At 37.1% G+C, this 17,975-nt stretch overlaps 1 pseudogene; it reads left to right on the top strand.

Annotated features, from left to right (window-relative positions):
* Positions 1-10,986: 10,986 nt before the first annotated feature.
* Positions 10,987-13,911, top strand: LOC121774946 (annotated as a pseudogene).
* The last annotated feature ends 4,064 nt before the right edge of the window (positions 13,912-17,975 follow it).

The raw sequence follows: 17,975 nt of genomic DNA, 5'->3' as shown, positions 1-17,975 counted from the left end.
CCGGTCTACTGAAACAAAGACTTAGACTTTGTTAAGTTACTTATACATTTAAACATGCAATAAACATCCATTAAATGTAAAACATAACAACATTATGACAAAAATAATTTGTTTATTCCTTGAAAAATAAAATAAGAGGTTTTACAGTATTCAATCACTCGAAAGTTCTAATATACAAACTCTAATACCACCTTCTACTAACTCATTTCACTCACATTTCATTTAAAACTAATATACACAAGTGAGACCCTTATTCTACTAACTTTTTTCCACCTACTTTTTTAACATTTCTTAAAACTCGTGTCGCCAAGAAATGTGACTCCTAATGGCGGATGGAGGGAGTAATTGGTAAATAAACATAAATTTTTAAGTATAACCCTTTCCGTCTCACTCGAGATGTTCTAGTTTTCTCACTTAAGATGTCCACTTTCTATATTTGAAATAAAATTTTGATTTTTCTCACATTAAAATATCCAATCACATTTTCTCTCTAATTTATACTCCCTTCATCCCACAATAGGAGTTACATTTTGTGTTGGCACGAGTTTTAAGAAATGTAAAGAATAGTGGATTGGAAAAATTAGTTAAATATCTGGCTCACTTTTTTATATTGGTTTTATAATAAAATGTGAGTGAAATGAGTTAGTGGAATGTTTTAGGATCTACTTACTCTGATAAAAGTGAAATGTGACTCTTATTGTGGGACAGACAAAAATGGAAAAAATGTGACTCTTATTGTGGGAGTAACACTCAACTACTACATCTAAAATCTCATGCCATTCATAAATATGGTCGTAGTGAATGGACGGATCGAGTATTATTTTTAGAGATGTCAGTTCAACTTAAACTCATAGGCTTGCCATTAACCCGTTAAAATTAAGGGTTAAGGTTGAAAATTAGAACCTGATTAGAAATCTGACTAGCTCGTTCGGAGTAATTAGTCGAAGCTATATTTTTCATTATTATCAAATAGAAACGGTGCAGTGAATAATTTTACATTTACGAGAACATTTTATAAAATACAAAAAGTACTATTGTCTCACAATTTCATATCCATAGGACAATATTCGCTATTGGAACGTGATTAAATGTAAACCGTAAATATTGTACAAACTTCAAACTATAATCTGGATCGTTAGAAAATAATAGATGATAAAATAATAGCAACAAAAAATATCAACACAATGTCAACGATTGATGTTGTATTGAAATTGTGTTGACATTTTTTATTACGGTTATTTTATCATCCGTTGATAATTTTAACGGTCTAAATTATAGTTTAGAGTTTATACAATATTATGGGTCAGTTTACATCTAACTTTTGAATAAATTTATAACTTTACTACTATGTACATATATGAATTTCCATTTACGAACATTAAATAAATTAGTTTGTATTCGAACATGAAAATAAAGTACTAAAAAACAAGGGCCACTGATTTGAATGGCCGTGGAAGGTGATTGATGAGGTGTCACCATAATGCTCTACCTTCCATGCCAAGGGAGTGGCTTCACTTTTCCACCACTTCACCAACCACCCATCGCAGCAAATTCCCTAGCCTGGGCCCACTCAATTTAGATAGGATAGGACTGGATGCATCATGATTCATGAACAATTAATCAATTATTACTGCTAACGCCATCCACAACGCTGTTCCTATACCGTTCCTAAACCGTTCCTTAAACTACTATTTACGGGCCTCACTGTACTTTTTTACTCCATTCCTTAACTAAGGAACGGAACCTGCAACCCTTCGTTCCTTATCCGTTCCTTAACCGTTCCTTAAATTACTATTCATTCAATTTCATTTTTTTTATTTCCAACTCAATTCAATTAAAAAAACACACTTTAATAAAAAAACAAACACACTTTATTAAAAAACACACAACATTAAAAAAAATAACAACTTAAACTAAAAAAAATAAAAAACACACAATTAAAATCCTAAAAAAATAAAAAACACACAATAAAAAAACACACCGGAGCCGCCACCGCCGTAGTTGCCGTCGCCGGACATTTTGTGAAGAGATTGAATATGAAAATTGGAGAGGAAATGAAGTTGATTTAGGAAGAATAGATGTGTAGTTGTGTGTGAAATGAGGATGAATTAGGAAAATAAAAAAATTAAAAAAAAATAAAAACGGTATAAAAAACGGTAATATTACCGTTAATTTTTTTTTATTAAATCGAATTTTTTTTAAAAAAATAATTATTGCGTCAGCACGTGACGTCGCCCACTCGCGGGCCGGCGAGTGGACGTCACGCACGACGCGGGGAGAGCCACGTCGCCGAAGCGCGTGGCGGCACGGACCGTGCCGTGGGTCGTGCCGTCGGCACCCGGCACGGCTTGGGAACGGCTCCTCGACGACACCATGCACCGCAACGCGTTCCGCTGCGAAGTCGTTCTGGCGGAACGGCCCGCAGAACGCCGACGGCCAGTGTTGCGGATGCTCTAATAGTTTGAATAATCATAATGTACTTGTTAATAACACCAACATAGGGCACATTAAATTTATTTTTAAAAATTTTAAATAGTCATTAAATCACATTTTTTTTGTTTTGTGTAATTCCAACTCCATCCCACTCGCATTTTTTCGGCGAAATTAAGCAGAAGTGGCACGCCGAATCTAACTTACATATTTTTAGGTTAATATTTTTCTAATTATATTTAAAAATATTTATAATTTTCATTCTCTCTCCTCATATCCGTCATTCGCATTGTACTTAGAGGTGCACACGATTCCGGAACCGCCGGTTCCGGTTTTGCAAATTGCCGAACTGGAACCGAACCACGAGGGTGTTTTGCGATTCCGGTTCCAAACCGGCGGGTTTTAAGGTTTTTCGCGGTTCTTAACCGTCGATTTTCGGCGATTTTTTACGGTTTCGGTTCGAAAATTTTCGCACCTAAACCAAACCATGGTTCTAAAAATTGATGGTTTCGGTTCGAGTAAATTCTCGCGGTTCTGGTTCGGAATCGTAACTGCCTAAACCGTAAACCTTGGGCACCTCTAATTGTACTTGGGGCGACCATGAAAGGCATATTGAATATAAATCCAAGGCGCCTCTGGCTACCGTGGCCACTCTCATCAAGTGGATCTCTGGAAACAAAAAAAAAGGTATCTCCAGCATTGTCATCCGCTCGAATCTCTTCATCACCCGATTGTACCGTACCCCATCCCGACACGACGCCTCCGCCCTGCAACAATGTAACTATTCAGAACTCCTACAATCCATTCCACTCCCTTCAACAACAGAAATATCCAATAGTTACTAATATGTTTTGTTTGTGGTTTGCCCAAAACAAGAAACTCCGTGAAAATGGGCTTTTCATATAATTAGATATTTAGAGATACCTCACGCTTTCTTGTTTGATTAGATTCTAGGGCCATTCTAAGTGGGCTGCCCATTCTTTGCTTTGCATAAAAACAGTGGTATTACACAACAGAACTGCCCCATACTCAAATCTTTTTGCCCGAATTTAATCTTGCTAGAAAAACAACCAAACTGTGGAGCCCCTTATTATAATGTCTCCAACATTAATGACCCCACAATTTTAACCACTTTTCTCTTTCTCTCTTAATTTACCAATTACACATTAAAATTTATCTTTTACATAAAATTTTATACTATTCCATCCTTCCTAAAAAAAATAGTCTCATTTCTAAAAATTAAAAGTTTCTTTATCATATTTTACCTATTTTTTCTCCTCATTTCTCTTACTTTACCTATTTTTTCTCATTCTCTCTTGCTCTACCAATTTCTCATTAAAACCCGTACCGTACATAAATGAGACTATTTTTATGGACGGATTAAATTTAAAAATTTTATAAGCAAAATACATTAAGAAAAAGTAAATTTGCGAGGGGTTGAAGCCCATTTGATAGGGGATCGCAGCTCATACCTCGCTGGTGTGCCATTCTCTCTCGACAAAGGCCTGAATGAAATTTTACCCTACTAATTAATCTGAAACAATGCAGAAAATCGAATGAGAAAAACTCAGTTACAATGAAGGGTGTCAAAACAACATGATTTCAATTATTTACAATGGACTTTAACATTGTTGTTGCATGATGTAGTACTTGTTATGGTTCAATTAACACTTCCTACGTTTTACACATTAGATTTTCATTACTATGCATATGAATGATGTGCAATTTTGGCTATAAGTCAATATTCTTCTGAAAATTTTTGTGGAACATGTTATTATCTTTCAACTTAACTCACAAAACAATATTGCATATATTGTCCTATCGAATAAGAAATAGTAGTACTATGTTTAGAAGCCTAATGGTAATTAGTAGTACTAAGATATTTTCGGATGACCGTTATCAAACAAATCTAACATAATTGACCATTTATCTGATTTTAATTATTTTCAATCCAATTTAAAATTTATACATACTCCTACATTTTTATACAGTACTATAATTATGTGATCGCCCATATGCATTTATGTTAGTGGATTTGATTATTCTGTGAATAAATAAATATAAAATACTAACATCGATGGAGAAGACATGTCATGTGGATGATCCAAGAGAAGGCTACATAAATTAATTATTAAAATGAAAATAGTAGTGATAAATTAATAATGCAGCAGCTTGGACAGCCCAATCCAACTCCAAAACGGTTATGCACGGAGCTTGCATTTGCCAGCTGTCTGCGGTTGGGTGTCCACATTAATTACTATTATTATCCCATTTCTTTATTTTTTTCCCTTTATTTTATTTCATTATTTCTGAATTTAGGTTGAAATGTGGTTGTTTATAACATGTCTTCTATATAAACTCGCCTTTTAGCTAGCTTACCCTAATTAATAGAGTTCTTTTCCATTTTAAAACATCCACATCGAAATTGCAACGGCGTGAATTTCTCCAAATAAGAAAAGATAAATGTATTATGTACATAATATCCTTAAATTTTTAAATTTAAGTGAATTAATTAAAAATTAATTTTGTTATTTATTGTATTATGTGTAGCAATAAGAAAGAAGTAATATAGAAATTTTATGTTGAATTGTAATATGATTTGGATCTTGATTTGAATTAATTATACAATACTTATTTATTAAGAAAATATTTCTTTGCTTAAATATACAAATACTTATTTATTAAGAAAATATTTTTTTGCTTAAATATACAAATACTTATTTATTAAGAAAATATTTTTTTTGCTTAAACCAAACACCACCTCAATTTATATATCTAGAGTTATTTTATTCATTTTGATAGAAGAAAGTTCTTTCTTCACTCTAGCTTCTTCTCCAACTTATATTGTGGGATGTGTAGCATCATAGTCGGTAAATATTGGCTTCGCAACTCCTCTGCCCCAAATTTAGTGTCTCAAAAATTCTTCGAACAGATCGAAAAATAAGAAGAAAAAAGTATTTGAAAGTTTATAGTTATGTGCATTTAAGAATGTTGTTCTCAATTAATTAATTTCATTATAACTCTATTTTTGTGTAGGATATGATAACTTTATCTTGCAAGTGTCAATTAAATAATCAATCTATTATGCGCATGGATCAAGTGTTAAAATGTGAACAGTGTGGTTTGTGCATTTTAAAATGTAGATTTGTTTGGTTATAATTTGTTTATTTTGTTGTGTACTTAATGAATACTAACCAAACTCGTTTTTTCATGACATTAGATGACGTAATATTTGTTTAGGTTGATTGCAATGGTATTTTGAATTTTTTTTATTTAATTTCATACGTATTTCATAATTAAAATTTTCATTTTTCAAATTTTAATTTTTGAATACTTCTGTTCATTTTGAATATACTTTTCATAAAATATAGTACTCCCTTCGTCCCTGAAAATTTGTCACTTATTTCCATTTTGGTCCGTCCCTGAAAATTTGTCACCTTTCACTTTTACCATTTTTGGTAGTATACCCCACATTCCACTAGTTCATTCCCACTCACTTTTTATTATAAAACCAATTTATAAAAGTAGGAATCACATGCCACTAATTTTTTCAACTCACTTATTATTACATTTCTTTAAAACTCGTGCCGGGTCAAATGGTGACGAATTATTAGGGACGAAGGGAGTCGTAGATTTTTTAATCAATTTAACTAGACAAAAATCATCAAGCATTATATGTTATTAGCATGTTATCCACGTAAATAAGAAGATAGATTATACTTCCTCTTTAAGAAGACGAAAAAACAGAGAAGTATCAGCTCTAGACTGAGTAAAATCAAATTAAAAAAGTTACACCTGAATTATAGTGAGCAAGACATGAGAGGCTTATTTGAGCCCGTATAAGGCTTTATTGAGTTTATAGGCTAAGTGTGGTGAGCCCCTTTTGGAGCTAGGGATTGAAAGTTCAAGTGTAGTCGAAGTTGTGGTTTTCAGTTTACACATCATATATTCATTGCCGCTGACTACATAGATAAGTGATGTGTAATTTCAGTTATCAATTCAATATTTTGATCGTAAAAAAAATACTATTTTATAGAATATTTTATTCTTGAAAATGATAAATGGGAAGATATTACGAGTGAACGCTTAGACAATCTAAAAAATGACCATTTACTCTATAGTGTTTTTTTATTATTCTATGAATAGATAAATAATATCGATGTAAATAGGAGAAGCATGTCATATGGAATAACCAAATAGAAAGCTACATAAATTAATTAAAAAAAATAAAAATAGTACTGATAACTTAATAATGTACTCCCTCCGTTCTATATTAATAGGATCATTTTTCTATTTTGGAAAGTTCCAAATTAATTGAGTCATTTCTATTTTTGGCAAAAAGTAATTTTCTCTTTTATTTTATTCTTTCTTCGTCTCTCTTACTTTATTCTCTCTTACTTTATTTATCATTCATTTAATACACTATTTTTAAACTTTGTGCTAAAAAAATGTCCCTATTAACATGAAACGGAGGGAGTATAGGAGTTTGGACAGCCTAAACCTTAGAGCATCCACAATAGCGCCTAGCGCACCGCCTATCCGAGCGTCGGCGCTAGGCGGTGCGCTAGGGGATCTATTGCAGCCGCCTAGCGGATTTCGCGAAAAAAAACCGCCTAGCGCTCGGCGGTTCCGTGGCGCTAGGCGATCCGCTAGGCGCTATTGCAGCGTCCGGATCGCCTAGCGCACCGCCTAGCGCGAATTTTTAATTTTTTTTTTTCGAAACACTATATATACGCGACTTGCCCGTCATTTTCATTCGCACCACTTGTATTAACGAGTACTCTCTCTATCTTAATTTCTGTACAAGATCAACACCTAGAAATGAGTAACGCCGGTGGTAGTGGTGGGAGTGGTGGGGATGCTGAGGAGTACGGGCGTATAATGAACGAAGCGCTAGATGCCTATACGAACCGTGAGATTGATCAATGGATGCAGATGGCCTTGCAGCCGGCTGTACCTCGACCTCGACCAGTGGTACACCGCCGAGCGGTGATTGATCGTGATCACGTAGCTGCACATCAGCGCCTATACGAAGACTACTTCGCACAGGAGCCGCGGTTCAACGCCAACCTTTTCAGGCGCCGTTTTAGGATGCGCAGGTCCCTGTTTATGCGTATTGTTAACGGATTGGAGCAACGATATCTGTATTTCCGCTTTAGGCACGATGCGGCTGGCAGACCCGGCCACACTCCTATTCAAAAGTGCACTGCGGCAATCCGGCAGTTGGCCTACGGAGGCGCTGCAGACATGTGGGACGAGTACCTCCACATCGGTGAGACGACTGCCCTGGAGTGTATGAAGTATTTCTGTCAGGGCGTGATTGAAATATTCGGTGATCAGTACCTTCGAAGCCCTACCCCCGATGATTGTCGGGATCTGCTGCGGATGCACGGGGAACAGCATGGGTTCCAGGGATGTTAGGCAGCAATAGATTGTATGCATTGGGAGTGGAAGAACTGCCCCGCCGCCTGGAAGGGGATGTACACTACCGGCTACAAGGGAAAGAATCTCACGATGATCCTCGAGGCCGTAGCTGATTACCGGCTGTGGATTTGGCATGCGTATTTTGGGATAGCTGGTTCGAACAACGACCTCAACGTCCTCAACTCGTCGCCACTTTTCAACGAGCAGTGTCAGGGTGTCGGTCCGGCCATCAGTTTTGTCGCCAACGACAACCGACATGATATGGGCTACTACTTGGCGGATGGGATATACCCTAGGTGGCCCGTCTTTGTGAAGACGATCCGATGCCCAGGAGATGAGAAGAAGGCCTACTTTGCGGCACGGCAGGAGTCGGCGCGCAAGGACGTGGAACGTGCATTTGGTGTGCTCCAGGCTCGATGGGCGGCAGTTAAGGGGCCAACGCGTTTGTGGCACGTCGACTGCATTGCTGATATAATGTACGCCTGTATAATCATGCACAACATGATTGTCGAAGATGAAGGTGGACAACTGACTGATTGGGCCAACGACGATAATGAAGCTGGTCCAAGCCACGGCGTTGCCGCCCCTAACGTACGGAGTGAGGTACCCCACGATGAAGACGGCCGCCTCCAAGCACATGCCGACATGCGCCAAACGGAGGCTCATATTCGACTCTAAAAGGATTTAATTGAAGAGTTATGGGCGCGGAGGACTGCACGACGTTAGTTTTTTTTTAATTATGTAATTTTTTTAATTAATGTACTTTTTAAATTTTATTAATATTAGTGAATTTTCTCGTTTTTGTGTCGTAAATTTAATTCCGTGTATTGTGTGATTGTTAATTATTTCATTTTGTACATATTTGTTAATAGTGATGTGGATAGTATGTGGCTAGGCTATGACTAGGCTATTGCTGGGCTATTTGCTTGTTTTGATGATGTGGCAGGATGATTGTTAGTGCTGATAATGTGACAGTGGATAGGCTATGGCTGAGCTATTGCTGGGCTATGTGGATGGCCTTAGGCAAAAGAGGTCCAAACCAAACACGGTTATGGCATGAGCTTGCAGTTGCCAGCTGTCCATTGTCACCCTTCTATAAATGTTAGTATATGTTTCCTTTAGTCTGTTCTAAAATTAATATAATTTTTAAAAAAAACGAAAAAAATTCTATTTTACATTAATATATAAAAAGTATTTTCTCTTTCCATTTAATATATAAAATATATTTTATAATCTCGTGTCTATCATGTGAGATTTAACTTGAGGTGGGAGAGTATTATTATCCACTTTCTTTATTTTATTTCCTTTTTTTCTTTGTAGATTTTTCCAACATTGCAATCTCAATCTACTCTGGTTATATATAGTACTATTTGACAATAATTTCCGTAGATTTCAATATTACTACTTACTAGTTGCGCTTCATCTGAATTTAGGTTGAAATTGTTTTAAACGTGTCTTCCATATAAATTCGATTTTAATCCTAATCTATAGAGTTATTTTCCATTTTAAAACATCTGAATTAATATGTCAAATTGTAACGGCGTGAATCCTAATATTTTTATTGTTCACCTCTAATCTGCCAGCATATTCTCATGCAAATATGTGGTGTGTATATACCTTAATAAACAAGTAAGTGACATATGATTATGATACCGAAGGCGGCTTGCATTAAAGTCAAATGATTAATACACAAAATATACGAATCAACCTTTGAACTGCAAATATGTGGTAAAGTCGTTTCGCTTTATTCGATTTCGTTGAAATGCATCATTGAAATGGACATGTGGCTGTTTTCATTTTTATGGATAATAGAATTCGAATTAATTTAATTATTTTCATATTTTATCTTTTGATTAGTGATTGTTTTGTTCAAGTTCAATAATTTGTATTGTGGCTGAAAGCCTGAAAGCGACTCTCCTTTTGAATATGTAGTCTGGAATTTATTATTAGAAACAAAGATGCATTTAAAAAAATTGATTGAATTTTAATAAATGTATGAAAAAACAAAAGATTTTTTTTGCCATCAGATGCATCCCTACGTTGTTGATACCACAACAGACAAAATCGAATAATTTATCCTAGCTCTTGAGTTTTGACTTAAATTTTAATTAAAATTAATTAGCATGATCTTTGCCGTGCTTTAGAGAAAAATACCCACCTAATTGTATTAATTTCGAAATGAAAAACCATTGACCCTAAGCTGCGACAGTAACCTCGTTCATCAAGTTTCAGTTAAGATCACGTTCCTCGATTTCTAGTAAATTTCCCAATCTCAAATTTTATAGAAAATTGTCATTTAATGTACCATAACTTCTTAATTTTCACAAAATGTTATAACACTAAATGTAAAATAAATATTAAAAATCGTGTGTGTTTAAGTTGTCCAAGCGGTAGAGAGTTTAACGTCTGAGGTCAAAGGTCTCAGATTCGAGTCCAATTCGAGTCCTTCATGGCATGACCTTTAGATTTTGATTCATTTACCAATAGAAAAATATCGAAAATCGTCATTTAATGCGCCAGGTTTCATCGGAAATCGACCTTTACTATTTTTTTGCTACAATTTAAAACTTAGTATTTTAAGTTGTAAATTAATATTTTGATTGTAATCTCAACTATTTTTTTATTGTAATTCACAATATACGTACGATTGTAAATTAATGTTTTTATTCAGATTATAATTTCTATCCTAAAAATAATTAGTCAATTTTTTACTGTAATTTTCATTTTGGTGGATGCTTTCTAATTGTTAAATAAGAATGGATGGTTTAGGCCTCTTAGGGTATTGCCTCAATGTAATTAACTTCACCCAGAATTCATTTTTATATAATCGAATTTTTTCGTATAACAAGTCTAATTGAAACGCATCACACTGACACACTATCAAGTTTATACTGTGCTATAAAATTCGTAATCTTGAATGTTATTTACATTTAAACCAATATTCTACAAATCAGAACAAAAGTCAATGCAGTAGTTTTCAAATTTAAAAAGCTATCTAAATTGATTAAAATAAGCATGGATTTCGCAGCTGGATTGATCTCTTTGCCAGCGGTGAAGGCCATTTCCGGAAAAAAAGAAAAAGAAGCAAATGAATGGAGTAATATAATAAGACAAGGTACCAAATAAGTACTCCATTATCTATCACTTCCCTTTGCAATAAAACAAATAATTACTCAATTATCTATCACTTCCCTTTTCCTCTTTTCCCCCAATTCGATTTCCTTGTTCGCCGCTACCACCAATCGCTCAGCTTCTGCTCGATTTGATTGGTTGCAGTCGGTCGTTTCACGGCCTCAAAATATCTCCGATTTCGATACGTCGTCGTCTTAGTTGGTTAGTAAAAATGACTACTTTGAGCTTCGAATGCGCTTCTTTTGTTGTTGTATTAAACTATTAATTGCTGTTGCTCTTTTTTGGGGTTTTGGAGCTGCGTGATTGTGATTCGATTCGGGTGAAAAAATGGCGGTTGTAGGGGAATTTTTCGGTTTTGTAACCGACGAATTGAAGTTATGACTTTGTTTTTCTACTTTTTTCGAGAGTGAGTTTTTTTAATTTTAGAGGTGAATTAGGCGGGTTTCAGTTACTGTTGTGTAATAGGATTGGTGAAATCCTGGTTTTGTCTAGGCAATTTCATTGGATTTGTATTGATACGTTATCTGTGTGATTCTTGGTATCTTCTGTGAATAAGTTTGTGCTGTAGTAGAATTGGGGATTTAATGGAGTTGTCATTGATGACTACCGACGACGTAGTCGAAGAAATAATGAGACTTCACCGGTCTTTGCCATCGCGGCCGGGGATTGATGAAGTCGAGGCTGCGAAAACTCTGATCCGAAACGTCGAGAGGGAAGATCAGCTTGGATTGGAAGCGATTGTGAAGCAGAGCAAGGGGAAAGATGTGCCGGAGGAGCTGTTCAAGATTTTGCAGGAGATCCAAAGGAGCATGATCCATTTTCAGAGCAAGGAGCATTGCAGAGAGGCTCTGAAACTCTTGGATCTCGAGAGTGTTCACTTGGTGTTCGATGATTTGATCCAGAGAGCGTCTAGGTGCTTGTCCGGCTCTTCAGATTCGCAGTATGCTGACACTGTGAAAGCCTCATATAGCTCGTCGAACAGTTTAAGTCCCACGGTGAACACCTCAGCTACCACCACGTCGTCCTCCTCGTCTAGTTTCTATAACGAGAAGGAGATCGTGAAGGCCTCGGAGCCCTTGTTTACCAGGGATGACATGTATGTGAAGAAAACAAAGACGGGGTTCAATATGGATGGATTGGGGGTTGGGAGTCGAGCTGGAGATTTCTCGGCTGCTCCACAGATTGTGGATCCGACTCTTAAGCCGGTGACTGCTTCAGGTGAGCTAGCTCCTCGTCAATTGTTTTGACATGTAATATGCATTATGAACCTTCATTTGAACTGATTTATTGCAGGGCAAGATGGTGAGAAACTGAGTTTGATAAAACTGGCGAGTCTCATTGAAGCGTCTGCGAAGAAAGGGACTCAAAAGCTTGTTCTCCGAGCCAATTATCGGACCAAATAAAATGGCTTCCTGATTCCATTAGGAAGCTCTCTAGTTTGACCACGTTGGATTTATCCGAGAATAGGATTGCTGAGTTACCAGAGGCTATAGGGGGACTGTCCTCATTAGAAGTGTTGGATTTACATGCCAACTCTATATCTGAATTGCCAGAATCTATCGGAGATTTGCTTAACTTGCTCAATCTTGATCTGAGGGGAAACCAGTTGAGGTCACTGCCTCCTACCATTGATAGGTTAGTTCGTCTCCAAGAGCTTGATTTGAGCTCTAATGGACTCCCATCGCTACCAGAAACCATTGGATCTCTGGTCAGTCTCAGGGTATTGAACGTTGAAACAAACAACATTGAGGAGATCCCGCATACAATTAGTCGTTGTGCTTCTCTCAAAGAGCTTCACGCTGACTATAACCGGCTTAAAGCACTCCCTGAAGCAGTAGGTCGGATCGAATCTCTGGAGATTCTCACAGTACGCTACAATAACATCCGACAACTGCCTACTACAATGTCCTCCTTGGCAAACTTGAGAGAGCTCGATGTTAGTTTCAATGAGCTCGAATCCGTACCTGAGAGCTTGTGCTTTGCGACAACCCTTCAGAAGATGAACATAAGCAACAATTTTGCAGACTTGCAATACCTGCCAAGGTCCATCGGAAACCTTGAAATGCTTGAGGAGTTGGATATGAGCAATAACCAGATAAGGGTCCTTCCGGACTCCTTCAGAATGTTAACCCGACTTCGTGTCTTGAAGGTTGATGGAACCCTCTGACAGTGCCCCCAGGAGATGTAATCGCGAAAGGACCGCAGGTGAGCAGATTGAGTTATCCTTTTTGCATCTATAAAATGAATCAGTTTATTTCTGTTTTGCAGAAGGCTAAATAACTTTTTTTGTAACTCAGGCTATTGTTCAGTACATGGCTGAGTTTGTTGCCAAGAAGGAAGTCAAGGCTCAGCGGTCAAGCAAAAGAAATCTTGGGCACAAATATGCTTCTTTTCGAGATCCAACAAACGCAAACGCAATGGTGTGGATTATGCTAAAACCTAAGACGTGTCAGTTCGGAATATACAGCATCAAACTTGTTGGTAATGCCATTTCAGTTTCCTTCATGTGTGTTCCTGACTGCATTTTTAAATTATCATGATCTAATTATTGAACCTCATAACACATCCTGAGTAAGTCTCACATGCTTTCGTTGTTTGTATGCAGGAACTGAGGGGATGATTGGGGGGAAGTTTCTGGATTTGCCACATCCACAAATCTTGACAGGGGTTTGTCTTCAGATGGGGTGTGATCCTTCATTTTAAATATTTCAGGTTTTTTTTCAAATATTTTGACATGTCCTTGTTTATTGCCTGTAATTTTCGAATCAAGAACCATGATGAGCTGCAAAATTTGAGTACAACTGGCTAGGAAAAAGGGAAATGTATTTATTAATGTTGATGTGTAAAATTGTTGTAACATTGCTTGACTCTGTGATAGATCATGAAAACATTTTTCTATTGTTGTTGATTGTGATGAGGTAAAAATGCCAATTACTTAATGGAATCTTGTTCTATTGTTGAATTTCATTTGGTTGTGAGATAATCTTGTTGCCAATCTTGTTCTTTTGCTAACTAGGTGCATATGAAGTGAAAGTGATCAATATTATTGTCAGCAATGCAACTTGTTTTACTCTTTTTAAAAATATGTCTCAGAAAACTGAGAGTTGGGCAATGAGCATCATCATAACAATCATGATAACCGCATCCCTAACCATTTATACTAAATTCAAATTCATTTTAATATAAATGTCACATCAAATAATGTTTTTTCTTTAATTATTTACACTAAAAGAATATTCTCTATATTACTTTTTTTACTCGTAAAATTTGAAAAGTAATGAGTTTGTTTTTATATAAACCTAAAGATTTGTATATTTACTAAAAACCAAAAATGAGATTGGTTTTATAGTATAATTGGAGCTAATTGTTTACTCTATTTTAGGTTTAGTGTATTAGTAGAGATGATTAAAATAAAAAAGATTCCTTATTTAAATTTGTCTTTTCTTTGTACACAGTGAGTGAGTTTGCTGATATGGAGACAAAGCTGTCCTGCACACACATACACATACTTGAATTGCACATTGTATCCAATTTTTCTTCTGCTGCTTTGATTCTTCAATCTCAATTTCTCAGATCAAAAATTTATTCAAATTGTGTCATTAAAGATCGGATTTTTCCAACAACCAATTCCCAAACTCCGATATATTGCACCACGACTCTTTTTTTTTCTCTGCCATGGATGAGATGCATGTACGTTATTTCAAATCTTAGGTCATTTTCTGAAATGTAAAACTAGGGCTAAGCCACAAGGCAAGCTATTTTAGCCTTTTATTGGTGCGTACGATCAACTCTATTGTATATGCTTTAATATCTTTTAGTTTGACAAAACTATATCTATCTTTGATGTTATCATACTAAAAATAATGAATGTCGCTTTGCTAAATTATACTACTTCAATAGTATAAAATAAGTAAACATATAGTGTGTTGTACATTAACATTTGTAAGCATGCACATTTTATAGGTTACATATATGGTTTGTTTCCAATAAAAAATCATTTTTAAATGATAATATAAAAAACACATTTTAATTATTAGATTATGACAAATTCTAACATGATGTGTTTATGCTTGATAGACATACTTGCAATAATACAACGATAAAAGACAGTGATGATTGTGACATCTCAATTACTTTTGCAGGAAAATGCATGTGACACTAAATACTATTTGTAAATGCATGTGATAGACATGCAATAAAAGAGTGATAAAGAAGTGATATTTGTGATATCTCAACCACTTTTGCACGAAATGAGTTCGGAATTCATAATTATCACAGTAATACAACACATGATATCTATCTTGCATCTATGAGTTCGTATATACTGAAATCATATTTGTTGTGTGGAACCTATGTTCCCAAACAATTCAAGGAAAAATGGTTGGGCCAAAACCCAAAAAACTACTTTAGGATCACATATCTACTTATCACATACATCTCATATGAATTTGTCTCGATAAGAAGCACATAGATCATTGGGTGAGAGTATTGTGAGAAGATTGGATTATGTGAATTCCGGTTGTTCGACATCGACTGCAACGTTGAGTACTCCAAGGGTCATAGGTTGATTGGAGCCCGGAAACAAGGACACAAACGAGTGTAAAGGCGACGCGGGGATGGAACAAAGGATCGATCCGATGAGGGGCACTGGTCCACATAGAGCTACCTGATGGCTGGCTCGAGAAACACCAAAGTACCCCCGACCGGGTGAGAACATGATGTAATAGCCACCTGGCCAGGTGGGTCCCATTTTAGGCCATTTTGGTCCTTTTCTTTTAACAATTTTCTAGGGCTTTTAGCCCTAAATATAAATAGACGTTTGGGAGTCATTTGTAGATGGACTATTGACCTAGCTTCCTAATTTTAGTGTCAATTTATAGCAGTACATCGCTATTTACAATAATTTATCTATTTCTCTTAAAAAAACTTTATCCGTCCACCAAATATTGCCCCATTTATCGTTTTGGTATATCTATAAAATATTATTCACTTTTTTATTTTTCATGTTTAGTGGAGTATGAAACTCCATTCCCAACTACTCCATCCGTCCGCGAATAGCAGTCCCAGTTCACCTTTATCATAAATGGTAATAGGATCCACCTTCCACTAACTCATTTCACTCACATTTCATTTAAACTAATATACACTAGTGTGACCTCAATTCCACTAACTTTTTTTCACTCACTTTTCTTAATATTTCTTAAAACCCTTACTGTCTAGGAATGAGACTCCTAATGGCGGACGGAGGGAGTAACTCAGGCCATCCGCAACGCTGTCTCTTATCCGTCTCTTAATCATCTCATCTCTTAACTATTCATGGGTCTCACTGTACTTTTCATCTCATCTCTTAACTAAGAGACAGTACCTGCAACCTTCCTTCTCTTAACCATCTCTTAACTATCTCATCCCTTAACTATTCATTCAATTTCATTTTTATTTTTATTTCCAACAAATTCAATTAATAAAAACACACTTCATTAAATAAAATAAAATTACAACTTAAAATTCAAAAAAAACAAAAAAAAACACATAATTAAAATCCTAAAAAAATAAAAATTACATAATTTAAAATACAATTTTATAGAAATTGAGTAGAACTACTCCGCCGGCGAATCATCCCCCGAAAGCGGTGGCGGTGAAAGTGTCAGCCATCGTGGCGGTCAAGTACATGGACAATAGGGTGTTCGAGCTCGAGACCGAGCCCGCCTGGCTTGATTCGTCTAGGCCCCTCCTCCTTCTAGCCGCCTTCGCCGCCTTCGCCGCCTTGGTCCCTTGCGGCCGACGATGCCCACGAAGGAGCCCCCTGCATCGGTGGTCGTGCCCTCAATCTCTTGTGAGGTGTTGTCTGACCCGCCTTCACTAGACGAGTATTGGCCACCCGCTGTGTGCTTTGTGCGTTTCGAAGCTCGAGCCCGTGCTGGACCTGGACATCGCCGGCCCACCTTTCAACGTCTTTGACGGCCTCTCAAACATCGACATGTTTGAATTCTTTGCCGTTGTCGTAAAAAAAGACTCGCATAGCCGCTCTCATAATGTCGGCTCCACTGGCTCTGCTTTGGTATTGAGTCGCTTCATTTCTTGTAGATGCCGCAAAAAATTTTGGCATCTCTATCGACTCGGTCAAAATGACTGCGGAGCATCTTCATGGTGCGGCGGCGGGACCGAGATGGCTTGTTCTCGTTGTAGGCGTCGGTGACCTTTTCCCAAAAACACTTGCGGGTTTGTTGATTCCCGACGATGGGATTGTACGAGACGCTGACCCAAGCGTTTGAACAGAGTTATCGTGTCCTTGCGGCTGTATGGATGACGACTTATATCCTCCTCATCCTCCTCCTCGGCCGCCTCCTTCTCTTCCTCCACGGCGTCGAATGCGCGACCCCCTGGAGCTTCCACCGCCTTGTCCTCCTTCCGGATTGGGTTCATCCGGAAAATCCTCCCTAATTGGGATAATCCCCTGCGATTGCCCATACCTCGGGCGGATGGACGAAGTATGCATCCACATCAAAATAGGGTGGTTGGTACGCCGCCGGCGTCGACGAGCCTTGGGTGCCCGACGTCGACGAACCGGAACCGGCAGCACCCAAGGACATTGTACATGCCCCCCAGTCGCCAAACGTGTTCAAGTCATATCCGCCGGAGCCGCCCTCGTTTCCGTCGCCAGACATTTTGAGATGAAAATTGCAGAGGTGAGATGAAAATTGGAGAGGAAAGAGAGATGATTTGAGAAGAATAGATGTGTGTTTGTGTTGTATAATGAGGATGGAATGGGAGTATTTATAGAGTAAAAAAGAAAAAATAATAAATAATAAAAATACCGTTGAATGGCAAAAAACGGTAACATTTATAAAATTTTTTAATTTAAAATCGATTTTTTTTTTAAAAAAAATTGATTTTATGCGTCAGCGTGACGACGCCCACTCGCGGGCAGGCGACGTGGTGGCGTCACGCCTAGCGCCAGCGCGCGCCACGTGGCGCTGGCGCGTGGCGAG

The sequence above is a fragment of the Salvia splendens genome, chromosome 17, assembly GCF_004379255.2.
Source record: "Salvia splendens isolate huo1 chromosome 17, SspV2, whole genome shotgun sequence".
NCBI classification, from domain to species: Eukaryota; Viridiplantae; Streptophyta; class Magnoliopsida; order Lamiales; family Lamiaceae; genus Salvia; species Salvia splendens.
Note: the sequence above shows the minus strand (reverse complement) of the source record. Positions and strands in the feature narration are given on the sequence as shown.